At 37.3% G+C, this 12631-nt stretch overlaps 1 protein-coding gene across 10 annotated transcripts in view; it reads left to right on the top strand.

Annotated features, from left to right (window-relative positions):
- dmd (dystrophin) overlaps positions 1-12631 on the top strand; it is a 728160-nt gene that overhangs the window by 392202 nt on the left and 323327 nt on the right. The window lies entirely within an intron of this gene.

The raw sequence follows: 12631 nt of genomic DNA, 5'->3' as shown, positions 1-12631 counted from the left end.
GGGTTGAAATTGTTCTTGTTGTCTAACAGTAGATTCTGAAAAGACTTTTGTTTGCAGTGCTGTTTGAAATAAACTTAAAACTGAAAACCGGATTCCCTTGTATCTAATATATCCAATAGACAGTGTGAAATAAATATGCAATGAAATGCATGAACAAAATATTGTACTCTATGTGGATTACTGTCCCTTTGATGCTTTTACAATTTCATTTTACCAATGTAACATGATAATGTGTGGTAAAAGCATAAGAACACAATACATTTTCAGACTTCAAGAGAATGGATTGTAGCAAAACATACTTATGTACTTATGTAGTCGTATGAAAGGCTGTTGGGGTAATTAGCCCTGTAGCCAGTACCTGTATCAGTTTTATTCATTGCATCACTAGTTCTAATGAGTCCTGTTGGCAGTGAAATGGATATTGGACTCTGGCATATGCTGGTGCACAACTGGCATCTTTAAGTGCTGCACAGAACTTTATGAGGGCAGTTGTTTAGAAGGTTTAACACTCAGTTACAATGCTGACAAAGGAAGATGATAAAAAACCTCCATTAGACAGTGCTGTTAAGAGACCCATCAAATGATGTTGCTGCCTTTTATTAGGCTGGTGGCACTGGGGCTATTTCAGATCAGCACAATTAGTTGATCAGAAAGTGCTTTCTCAAACAAGATTTTGACCTTGTGGTCTTTCCAGCAAATTGTATTTGATACATATACTGTACTAAGCACCCCCTGGACATTGCTTGTCTGTTTTGCAGAGCCAGATGTTTATCTTCATAGGAACTGCCAAGCATCAGCTAATTTAGACAGGTGGCTGACTGATATTGAAATGGTTCTTTGACCTGGAAATGATTCAGTTCTAAGTTTGCTGCTGCCGGCTGTACTGAGCACTGAAAATGAATTGATCTTGTACAAGCTACTGTAAGTCCTAATAGAATGGACCTGAACAAAAGATTTGTTATACATTGTTATTGTGTAAATTATTTTCCATTTCTGCCTAATATTCAGGACTTCTTGCTTGCCATTTGATTCTGTGATGTTATTTTACCTTAGTTACATTTTTTGTAATTATTTGCTTACATTGTCCTGAATGCTATTATTATTATACGTATGGATTTTTCTCCTATTCCCTTTTCACTCGGAGAAGACCAGATATAAACTCCATGCTTTCAAGCATGTATACAGCTTTTGTCTCTACAGATCTGGTACTGTTATACTGTCCTCATTTAGCTTGAAATTAAACAGTTTTATCATTCAACAAAATGTTTAAAACATATTCCAGTTAACATGGATCCCTATTAAAACCTCTTAGGTTAACAATACAATGGCAGTTAAATCTATTTATACTTAATGTGCCGTAGTATATGTTGCCACATATAGTACTGTAACCTAGCACATCGGAATTAAATGAGAGCACATTCTAACGGGACTACAATTATCCCTTTATGCTTTGTATTTGGGTATTGCCACAGTAGCAGGGGGGGAAGGAATTCCAATTCCACACACTTGGTGGGCATTTCCAAAACCAGTTCAGAAAGTTAGCTTTTTCAGTGGTTATAAAGGAGCATTATTTTGTAATCCTGACAAATAATAAACCTAAGCAGACACAAAGGTGAATGACACAGAAACACATAAAATTATATTAAAAAGGTAAATAATTAAATCTTGAGAGTGGTATAAAGGATCAATTTAAGTGCATAATATAAAGAAAGTGCATAATACTACAGACACAGTACAGTGCCGTACAGCTTAAGGGAGTCGCATTCAATTCTAGTTACTTCCCACAACCTGTCACTAGAGCTACGTTAACCAGATGACCATGCAACTAATTACATTCACACTGTTTCTAATTACCTAGGAAATAAACAGAAGCTCCCTGTGGCCTCTTGGAAATGCTAAGGCAGGAAGTATGTAAACTACTGTACAAACTGGGCACTAGGGAGCATGATTTGCAGATGTTCACACATTTTCTAATTACGTTTTAAGGTCCAGCAGAAGTCATGTTTGGCTAGTCTCTTGTACTTTTCTGGTAACAAGACCACAGTGCCTCTTTAGCCAATTATACATAATGTGGTTCTAAGGACAAAGAGGGATTACAGCAACATTAGATGCTGTTATTATGAAGTGGTAACTCTGAAAGAAGAAATGCAGGAGAGCAGGCAATGTTTATCAGTCTTGTGATTGTGTCATTCATGGACCTTTCCTGGGAGTGTTTGGGGGTTAAGGGCCATTACAGAAAAGAGTTGCCCTCTGCTCAACCAAGCTATTTCTGTGCATTGGCGTGTGTACTCCATTAGTAGCAGGCATTTTATGATTCCTAAAGATCTTATTCTGGCACATTACTATAGGAATAAAAGTCTTGGAATTATTACTCTTACTATTCCTTTGAAACCTTAAAAAGCCCTTGGCATGCTTGTTTTTTTTTTTTTTGGCATCATCAGTTTTATTTTGTTGCTGTCGTTGTGCTGTGTGACTGTCACGTTTTCTGGTGCTCAGTTCATTAGAGTCATGCCGCAGCTGTCAACAGGGGATCACTGTGAATTTAATGCTGCAGCTCAGAGGGTTATCCTGTATAAATATTTACAATAAATACTAAATAAGTCATTTTTTTTCTTTTATAGCCCTGCTGGCTTGTTTTTAGCTGTGCTATAAGGCACACATTAAACTCACACACATTCAAGTCAGGCCTGTCTGGACCTTGGAACCATTTCTCTGTGCAGATGCCTCTTTAGGGGACATTCTTGTCGGCAGTCAGTAGCCAGTGAAATGGACAACAATAGACTTTACTAATTACACTAATGGGACAGTGATGGATAATAATGGCAGTGCTTGAGGGAAGAAACATTCTCAATAGCAAAGGTGAACACACCTACAGTACATCCAGGCACAAGAATGTTGTTAGATACTACCAAATAACTAAATCAGGCAGGTTTATTTATTTAAAAAAAAATGGCAACCATAGAGTTTGGGAGAGTTTATCAAATGCTGTATAAATCATAAGGCCAGTCATAAGGCTTCAAAGGTTGCCTTGCTCTCCTGTGCCATGCCGATAATTTTTTCATGAGGGAATGGAATATCACTGTGTACGTGTGTTTTTAGTGTTGCTGCACAAAGCAGCACCCCCAGTTAGCAGCGTGTGTGACGAGCTGATTTTAGCATGTGGTGCCACAGAGAATTTACAAAAAAAAATCTGATATTTTTTTGGGGACCTTTTTCAATAACCGCTCTACTGTATACAAGCTTCTAATGCGTTCCAACTACTAACCCGACACTCATGAGATTGCAGCTGTGAGGTTTATAAAATATCCCACCCCTGTTATGACAGTCAGCGCTGACTATTGTATTATCATTTATGTTCAAACATATATATTTATGAACGCAAACACTTACATTTGTACATGAATTTGGATTTCAGTTCTTCAGATGGATGTTTAGCTAACATAGCAACCTTCATAAAAATATGTTTATCCACATTACATTTGATTTGGACCCTAGCTGCTTGTGCTGTCATTATTAGAGGTACAGTAGAGTATAGTAACACCTCCTAAGAGAAGACTTTGCCTAAGGGAGCACCCTTATGGTGAAACAGATTTTTCCCATTGTAAATTGTCTGCCTAAAGGAACAGGAACTTCTCTTAAAAGAACACCTTCTTGGCACTGATAGCGATTCGTTCGCAACGCATGCAGTACTGTTTTGAAAAAAAGTGATTTTGGGAGAATGTCTTGAGGGACACTAATTGGTTTATTAAATCTTTCCAGACTGCCATCATATCATTGAATTATTTTCTGTTCTGATTTCCACGAGCGCACCTCATCACTACAAAATGGCATGTAAACAAACACCAAATTACGCCGCTGTTTCTGTTGCTACATAAAGTTGGAAATTGTTTGAGCTCTTGAAAAAAAAACAGAATCAGACACACGTCGCCAAGCAATTTGGTGTTTCCCATTCTGGTGAGTTGCTTCAATTCTGTTATATAATGTGCATGTCTTGTATATTGCTGCTGCATTATGTAACGTGTGTAGGGGTGTTAATTTAGTTTGAATTAGGACAGAGGAGAGGGAGGCAGCATGGGTACAGAGTAGAGAGTTAGTGACAGAGAAAAGAACAGTTTTAGTGGAGTGGAGCAGAGAATGTGTTGACAGGGAAGCAGAGAGCTGGCGATGTACCGCTTGCTCGAGGCTTTTAGAGAGGAATGGGAGGAGGGAGACAGGTCGGTAGTTCTGGAAGGAGGGTTTTGTTAAGATGGGGGGGGATGCAGGCTTTTATTAAGCGTGCATCCACCTCTGGGATAATGAACACTGCTCAAAAATTAAGACTGAGGCAATGCAAGAGGTTTCTTACAGTAGATATGCTGGTTTGTGTTTTGCAGTTTTCTTTTATTTTTTGTATAATTTGTATTTTCTAATTTACTAGTATTTACAGTAGTTTGCTATATACTGTATATAGTATATCTTGAGAGAAAGCAAACAATCAAACAAAAATACATTCTGGTTTATGCGCATGCTTGGGGTATGCAAGTCAGCAGAACTAAAGGGCATCAGATCTGACTCCTGGAAATGACATTAACAATCCCCTTTAAATGTTTGACCTGGTATCCTGTACATGCATTTAGCAGTATAATGGAGGTCTTACCTCCATGCTTACTGTTCCATTGAAAATGCTTATTCATGATCAGATTCTGTTTGAATGGTTGGCAGTTTTCTTTTTTGTACCTCAGGCAATGGGTAGCTTGGTGCCAAATGTAAATTGACTGCTAATTACCTTGCTTTTAAATTTTCATTGTCTCACAAAGCCTCTTTTAATTAAACCCTAATGATTCCCAATGTGGGCTCCTCTTGGTCCCTTAGCTGCCCTCCTCTCGTAGAGACTAGAATATTGCAACCTTTCATGGAAAGGCAATTTATATAATGCTTATGTCAGAAGAATGTGAGATCAAAAAATCTAAGTGCATCAACTGTAGCCGTTCATGATTTCAAATTGCTGTGCTTCCTTTCTGTATAAACCTATCCTGCTGTGTCTCCCATCAGATCAGGGATGGTGAATTCCTTCAGTCATGCTTTATCCAACCCCGTGGCTACAGTATTTTGCAGTCTTGACTAAGGCTATCACAAGTGATGCATCATTCGCAATTTTTTTCATCATGCAACTCTTGACCTCTCTGGGTAATTTCCAACTGGTGTGTCCATTAGTGCCAAGGACTGTATGATCTTCTGTTTGTCTGTTTTCCAGGTACTACGACCATCATAAAGTAATTTTATGTAATTTTAAACCAAATCAAACAGCAGCCCCGGAACACATTTATCACACCATGTTTGCCAGTTCAATGTACCACGCAAACAATTGATACAGCTGTGCATAGAATTTTAACATTTTTCATTTGCGAGTTCACATGCTTGAAAGTCATTATGAAGTACAGTCTTTATTTATTTATTTTTTTAGGGCTGTCAATGGATTAGAATTTTTGATTGTTAATTTATGGGCATTAGTTGACTAATTGGTAGATTAATCTGTGCACATTTTTAATAAAGGTAACGATATTGTAGTGGCTGTCTTGCATAGTAATACTAAAAAAATATATTTCTTGGGGAATTTGATCTTTTTAAAAGCATTATTATTATTATTTTAGCAAATGTAACACATTTTCGCAGAACAGCTGATCTTTTGGGCCACTGTCAGTTACACACTAGTACCTGAAAACACAAGACCGCTGAGCTGCGTTTCCAACATTGGTTGTTTAATCTACCATTATAGCTGTGTATATCTACACCTTACCCTAGCATATTTATGTCCCGCCTCTGCTCACTAATGATTGGACACCTGTATAACAAGGGGCAGATCTTTGACTCTCCCATTGGTTGAACTCATTTATGATTGGACTACCATGGAGAAAATGCAGATGTTCTATTGGTTGATTTTATTTTATATACAAAAATAAAATTCTGCACGATTTAAATTGTAAAAAAAAAATCATCTAAGATCAACTCTTAAGTTGATTAATCATTCAGATTAATCTATTAATCAGAGCAGCTCTAGTTTTTCTTTTTTTTTTTTTATTCCGGTGCCTTTCTTTCACGTGCATTGCTCAAGAGTTCAAGTGTCTGTGAGCGACATAAATTGACTAAGGAAGTCAACAGTCATTTGCAGGCACACCAACGTTTAAAACCAGAACTGTACACAAAATATGTTAAAAGCTGGGTTATGCTTTCTCAACAGTGTTGTGAGTAACACCAGGAGACCAGAGCATTAGAATATGCCTCATTTCTCTCTTTTCCCTCCTTAACATGAAGTTTACTGGTTATGAATGTATAGGTTCTGGTCGGTTTCCAGATTGGTCTGCATTTCAGGGCCTCCCCTTGTGCCATGTACAGAATAGGGAAGCACAGAGCTGTGGTGGATTAAGTTAGGAGTAATTAGCTTCAAATGTCAATTGTACTTCTTTTCTGTACATTCTCCTCACTATTTAATGGTGTTAGCAACCACTGAGTGATTCTGGGTTATGTTGCTGAATAGAGTTATAATTTTTACTCTAAATCTGCCTTTCTTTGAATAATCCTAAATGCTGGGACCAAACAATAACAATGGTACCTTTCAACTCTACCAGTCCAACCGACTCTACTTTTATATACACTGATAGTAGGTTTGGCTGATTTAGAGATAGCAAATATAACTGTAGCAACATAACTAAGGCCCTGTGAAAATCTCACAAATTTTCTTTAAAATTCACAGCAGTGTCACGGGTAAAGTATCGTATTTTGTGGACTTTGCACAGAACTATTTTAGAAATTGTGTTTTTTAAGACATCAAATATAGAGATAAATGCACTGATGTCATCAAAATCAACATCAAAGTTATTCAAGCACTTTACAATAGCTTGTGAAACAGTGCTGTAATTAATAGCCTGTAGGTAAAGTGTATCTGCAAGGACAGCTTTCAGTTCTGGTAAGTCAAATGCATGTTCACCATTTAGGTCTTGCAAAACGAATACAATGTGTAACCCATACTGATCTTGGGCATCAGTCAACTGTTCACTGACCACTGACAAGCAACCAGTCTGTTTTACCAATTACATAATCTCCTGCTTGTGATACTTGTTAACTTTAGGTTGTCCAATTTTTCAACAGGGATATTTACGCAAACAAACGCCTCTGTCTAGTCAAAATTTTTTGTGTTTCATGCTTAACGGTTTTCAGTGGACTTTTGGAACATGGAAGTCACCATTTTTTGTAAAGCAAGTAAAGCAGTCGTAGTACTGCTATGGATTTCTGCCTTTCTCTTTCGGTGAATACTTGAATCTAAATGCCTGTCAACAGCCTATTCTCAATAGTGATCTACAGTAAGATTGCAGGACGTACAGAAGAGCTTGCCTCCATTGCTGTGTAAAACTCCTGGTGGATACTGCTTTACCTGATCTGCTTTAGACACATTTTTAGCCTTTTTAGAGACATCCATTTTCTTGTTACTGTGTAGTATTATAACTTCCCACCTAGATTGCATATAGTCACTATGTGCATGGTGAATAGTACACGCAGGCATTCATTTCATTAATGTTTTTGTATGAAATACAAATAATAATTCTGAAATTTATTTGTATTTCTTAAGAATATTGTAAAAATCACGGTATGGGGCTAATTTCACGATTCCGGCAAAGCCTGTGAAATCGTCATTTACACAGGGCCTTAAACATAACCCATAAAATAGGCAAATTTAAAACAGAAATTACAAAGTAATTTGAAGCTGCTTACTCTTTAATAAGACTTTATGGTTCGTCAGTCAGACTTGTAAGCACATGTAGCTTCTCTGTTTTGTCGCAGAAATGTACAATTCCAAAGAAAAGGACAAACTTGACACCGGGGCATAAATTGTACAAACACTGTAATTAGATATGGTGACCTCGCTGGCTCCCTGTCTTTCTTAGACTGTTTTTAACTGTCTCCCAGAATCCCTGACTATTGTGCAGGTCATTGTATTTGAATAAGGCATTAAGTTGCTGGCAGTCAGGATTGATTTATTGAACATATGACAGGTGTAGAACAGCACCAGAGCGGCTTACTGAAGTTCTCATCAATATGTGTGCTGAGGTCAAACTGTAAAACTTTTATTACTAAGCTAATGGAAAATCTAGAGACATGATAGATGGGGTGAACTTTTAAACCCAGATGATGTAAATGTCATGCAGAATTAGACTCGAAACGAGGAGCTCAAAAAAATCTGACTTTTTTCACCTGATTTTTTTTTTTTTTATTTATAGTCACCAAAAAAATAAAGTTTTATGTTTGTTTGAAAACTTGATGACATTTCAATTTTGCCCTTTGCTGATTTGCTTGTTTGACTAAACTAATTACACTGGATGAATGCAATTAAAGTGAAAATATGAAATGAGTAAAAAATTACTGCCAGATTTCAAAATGTCATTTTCACAGTCCCCCACAAAATTACAATAATCATGCAGTGCTCTAATTAAGGAAGCCTCAGACAAAATCAGCATTCCTAAGTGCATGAAAGTAGAAAGCTTAAACATTGAATTATATATGTTGTTGATAACAGCTGATTTTATACACTCTTTCAGTAACAGAAGAGACAGAGTTCATTATTACCTTTAGAGAGTATTTATGACAGATTAACTTAATGACTTGTGAGATAAAGCATTCCTCATTCATCACCAGATTAGCTTGTTTTGCTCATTCACTAACATGACATGTTTCTGTAATGTAAACCACTGGCTTTCTTTAGATCAAATTGCTTAATGGAAATGAAAACATCACTGCATAATATTAACTGCTGCTTTAGACGTAGTAAACACATGAAGAAGCTACTTAATTTATGTGCTGCTCACTGATAACACCAACAGTAGTTTGTGAACTGACACTACGTGATACAGTCTGATTTATTTTATTAATCTAAAAAGGCATTCACACAGGGTGTAATGACCTCTAATGCACAGGAAAACATTCAGTGACGTTCCAGCAAAATAGCAACTAGGCTGCCAAAAGATGTCTTAGCAAGGCACTGTGTAATAGACGTAGTTAATGACTAATGTCTAAACTGAATCATGCATTGGTAAATGGATCAGAGATTGTCTTTAACCTGATTCAACAATATGAGGTTCTTACTGAAATACATAAACACAGTATTCATTAATGTATTTGACCTTTTTTCTGCTTGATGAAAGAAAATTGCTGCTCTGATACACACCCTCTGAGTGCTGTCTGTCGATGTAGGCTAAGTCTGCTTCCTTGCTGTCCAATATGTTCAATCTATCAAAATTCAATATAGCAAATAAAGTTGAAAAAACAAAAAACATCGAGAATAGTACTTGCTGACAGTGGCAATACAGTAACCACAATATAAATAGCAACTAGTCTCTGGTGCGAATGACAAGTTGTAGAAATTAAACAACTGGATGCAGACTGATTACTTCATGTAAATGTATTTCAGCATATCATAATAACAAAGGCATGGTGCTTTCTTCTCTAACAAAGCCACAAGGTTTTGAATAAATGTATTAACAGACTGTGAACAACTTACTGAACAAACAGCACGATCAGCATTAACACATGTAGGTTCTTAGATATTTTGAACGACAAAAATCTTTTAAAATTTTTTATTTACTTTCATTAATATAGTAAATAATACTTAAATACTGAAATGTACACAAACACACAACCATGCACTCAAATCCCAATTAAAAGGTACAAAGTATCTTTTACCAGTACTTTTATTCTTTTACATATTTAAACTAGATAAAGACAGTTCACAAACTGTGTTCACGTTTGTGTACGAGATACCTGAACTGAAGAGCAGATCCATGTAAGCAGTAGATTTTGTACATTTTTTTGTATTGTGTAATTATTTAGGTTATTGGAAATACCCACAACGCGACATCTTCCACCGCTGGAATACTGAAGACTGAAGTAATTATTGTAAATTTTGGCAATGTAAAATAAAGCCAAGGTCACAATTTAAGTCAAACCATCAGCATACAAGGTAAACCATACTGTAAAAGATTTATAAGGGTCCACTTTAATATGGACATCTGATGTGTGTTTGCATGTGCAGTCCATTGAGACCTCTTGTTATTGGAATGTGTACTGATGTCTGTTCATTTGTCTGTGTACTGATGTGGATCAGTTTACACCTCTATTTATTTTCATCACCTGTCATTATTCTCAATATACCATGCCTTTCCTCTGATCAGAGATGGATCTCGAAGGATTCTGCTTGTTTTTCCTTACACTGTAATGTTTCGCTGTGGAACCAAGCCCCTAATATCTTAAAGAAGCAGAGATGCAACTGAGAATAAATCTTAGCATAACCACCAGACTGAAAATAATGCATTACGGGTGACGAAGCCTCATGACTCCTGGCAGTTAGCCAGCAGGCCACTTGTCTATGGGAGGAAGGACTGGGGTGTGTCCTCTGCATGCCTGTCTAGTCTCTGCCATTCACACCTGACAAGTGGAGTGGTCTATTTTACAGGAACCCCACTTTGACAGTCAAAGTAACAGTCCTACCTAGTATAGTGGCTCTGCTGTCATCTGGTGACCATTGTTCAGTCTGCTGTGTGCAGCGGGAAGTGTTGATGAGCCTTGTTTGTAGCATTGTTGTGATTAAGTGGTAAAGCTCTACTGCGCTATGTATTGATGTTCAAAACATCATATCACATAACCTGGTGAAACAAACAAAATATCAGGTAGCTCAACATGCTTCTTTCAAACCCCAGAATAACAAGATTAAGTGAAGTCTTGAAAATGTTCTTTATTATTTTTCTATTTTAGTATTTACGCCTTAAAAAGTGGCACGCAACGTCCAGCTAATAATATCTCAATAGATTGAACATTTGTCGAAACTAATCAATGAATTGCCATTGAATTGTTGTCTTTGCAAAAGAAAAAAAGAAACTACTGTCCCCCCTCTGTTACTCTTCCCTGCTGAAGTCAGCTAGGTAGCAAAGGGTGAATGATTGATGACTAAGAATTCACAAAATGCTATGTAGTAGTCATGTTTCCTGGTGGAGGAAAATGGGAGCTGGAAAAATATCTTCAATAGATTTATACCAAGTAAAATCAATAAAGTTGTGTGGGTCCCGGAATGGCTTATCTGGTAAAACCATGGCCGTGTGGTGTGCAGTGTGAGTCATACAACCACTTGAGTGCAGGTTTTGCTTGGAATAATAATAACAACAATAATACATTTTATTTATAAACGCTTTTCAAGAATTTCAAAGTGCTGTACAAGGATACACACATGACAATACATAAAAAACACACAGAACATCAACCAAGCAACTACAAAATTATACATTAAAAGCCATAATAAAAGAATAAGTTTTTAAACAAGATTTCAAAATGTCCACTGTCACAGAGTCTCTGATCGTTTTGGGCAAACAATTCCACAGTCGTGGTGATGGACAACAAAAGGCTCTGTCACCCATAGTGCACAGCTTGGTTTTAGGTAAGAGGAGAAGTCCGGCATCAGTAGATCTTAAAACGCAGTAAGTCCTTAAGGTAACCTGGAGCTAGCCCATTCAATGCCTTGTATAAGCAGCAGAACCTTAAAATCAACTATGTATTTCACAGGGATCCAATGCAGTTTATACAGAACTGGAGTTATGTGCTGAGATATTTTTTGTTAGTACCCGAGCCGCTGCGTTCTGGACGTACTGGAGCCTATTTAGTATCTTACCACTAGCCCACTAAATAAAGCATTACAATAGTCTAATCTTGATTAAATAAAATAACACCAAGATTTCTAACTTTAGGCATGGAGCTAATTTCAGTACCATTAATAAAGAAACTGAAATCACCAGCTTTGTGCAGCTGTTGTTGAGAGCCAATAAGCATTTCTGTTGCATCCATATCTTGATATCCCACAGGCAACGTTAAAGTGCAGTAACAGCAACATCAGTGTCTGGTTTAGTTTGTTTACTGTCATCAGTGTAACAATGAAATCCAAGTCCATGTTGGTGAATAATCTGGCCAAGAGGCAGCATATATAGACTAAATAATAAAGGTCCCAATACAGAGCCCTGGGGAACACCTTGCGTAACAATGACAACATCAGATTTATAACAGCCAAGGTTTACAAATGTCTCCTGTTAGCCAAATAGGAGCCAAACCAACGAAGGGGACCAACAAATGGACCAAGAGCAGAGAAACTGGATTTGATTAAGAACATAGGAATAGGATCTAAGGCACAAATAGTAGGCACATTGGCCTCGGCACTCCTGCGGATTAGGGAAGCAAAAATGGCAGGGACTGTTTCTCCTCATCGTGCTAAGGCAGGCCCCACTGGCCAGGCACCTAGTGACACCTGCAGGGCTGGCCTTTGTCCTTGAGAAGCCAGGAGCTTTCTCACATCTCTTCAGTTCCTGGGTGTAGAAGAAAAAGCTGGCTGTGTGGGGAATTGTTGTGTAGAGGGGAAAAATAAGTGGGCATTCTAAATTGGAGAGGAAATCAGTGGTAAAATAAAGGACACTAACAAAAATAAAATGCAATAAAAATAAAACAGTACACCAATGCATACACCAGCATTGGCAATGCAGCCTTCAATTGCTTCTACAATGTTTGGAACACGATTGATTAATTAAAAGCTCAGTAACATCTGCTCAATGTGCTTGCCTTAAGTATT

Source organism: Polyodon spathula, chromosome 9 (genome assembly GCF_017654505.1).
Source record: "Polyodon spathula isolate WHYD16114869_AA chromosome 9, ASM1765450v1, whole genome shotgun sequence".
NCBI classification, from domain to species: Eukaryota; Metazoa; Chordata; class Actinopteri; order Acipenseriformes; family Polyodontidae; genus Polyodon; species Polyodon spathula.
Note: the sequence above shows the minus strand (reverse complement) of the source record. Positions and strands in the feature narration are given on the sequence as shown.